The sequence below is a fragment of the Echinops telfairi genome, unplaced genomic scaffold (assembly GCF_000313985.2).
Source record: "Echinops telfairi isolate 266 unplaced genomic scaffold, ASM31398v2 ScPeMD7_10;HRSCAF=50, whole genome shotgun sequence".
NCBI classification, from domain to species: domain Eukaryota; kingdom Metazoa; phylum Chordata; class Mammalia; order Afrosoricida; family Tenrecidae; genus Echinops; species Echinops telfairi.
This window is the reverse complement of record NW_022103907.1, coordinates 12,441,154-12,442,302: the sequence shown is the minus strand read 5'-3', so window position 1 is coordinate 12,442,302 and position 1,149 is coordinate 12,441,154. Positions and strand designations below refer to the sequence as shown.

Sequence of the window (1,149 nt, the reverse complement as noted above, 5' to 3'; positions counted from 1 at the left end):
TCAGCGGATCTTGGCATGAGGTGGGGAAGGGTGAGTGATGATTGTGTGTGAGATCTGGATTTTGTGGAAGTGAAACTATGAAATCATAAGGAGAAGATCTTTCCAATCATCACATGCTATTTCCCCCCCCCTGAAATTTCCTTAGAAGTAGAAATGTTATAAATAACTTATTGTACTACTTTTTTTGAGATGGAAAACTTTTTTTAAATTAAAATTTCCAGACTAAATACTTAATTGATGTTTTTCCCCTCAGATCATTTTGCTAACACATGGACGGGTGACAATGGTGTTCTTTGCTTTTTTTTTTAGTGCTTTTAAATGCAGAATTGAATGTACTAAAAGATGCAATTTTGGCTTTTAACTAGAGATTATTTTCTCTTGCTAGGAGGCCAGTGGAAGTCACCATAAAGTTTCTGTTTCCCCTGTTGTCCATGTTCGAGGACTCTGTGAATCTGTGGTGGAAGCAGACCTTGTGGAGGCGCTGGAGAAATTTGGGACTATATGGTAAGGACTACCGTGACTCCCTGCTGGTGTAAAATAGTGTGTTTCAATAGTCTACGGTGAGTAAGCCTGCTGTCGGTTGCCCATAGTTTCCCCTGAACGTCTTTGGCCTTTTTCACCCCCCGTAGTTTTAGTTTTCCTGGGTGATGCATAGATGTGCTCTGTAGGTCCGTGATCACCCTCTCGCTCCCCAGCCAGGTTGTGTATAAAATCGATAACTGTGCATGTTTATCCAATTTTCAAATGACTCCAGGGTTTCCTTACAAATTTGGCTTTTAACTGATGAACGGATTATGTCCTTCATCTTCAGAGTCAGTTATACTTAGTACTTGAGCTGAAGTACTGAATACCAATTTTTTATTTTGGTTTAAAACACTGGAATATTTAGGAGTTCCCTAACCACTCTGAATGGGTAGTTTAAGAATGGACATTATATTGAAACCCACAACCTTCCTCGAGTTCTTAAACGCTTCCTCCCCCCAACTACCATGACCCCAGTTCTACCTTGCAAACCTGGTTAGACCAGAGGATGCACAGCGGTACAGATGGGAAATGGAAACACGGGGAATCTAGGACAGATGAACCCCTCAGGACCAGAGGTGACAGTGGCGATACCGGGAAGGAAGTGGGGGGTAGAAAGGGGGAATT

The 1,149-nt window shown here is 41.9% G+C and overlaps 1 protein-coding gene across 1 annotated transcript in view; it reads left to right on the top strand.

Annotated features, from left to right (window-relative positions):
• Positions 1-391: 391 nt before the first annotated feature.
• HNRNPLL (heterogeneous nuclear ribonucleoprotein L like) overlaps positions 392-1,149 on the top strand; it is a 39,392-nt gene continuing 38,634 nt past the window's right edge. The window contains exon 1 of the mRNA XM_004711117.2: positions 392-504. The gene's annotated coding sequence lies outside the window, so the exon portion shown is untranslated. The remainder of the gene's footprint in view (positions 505-1,149) is intronic.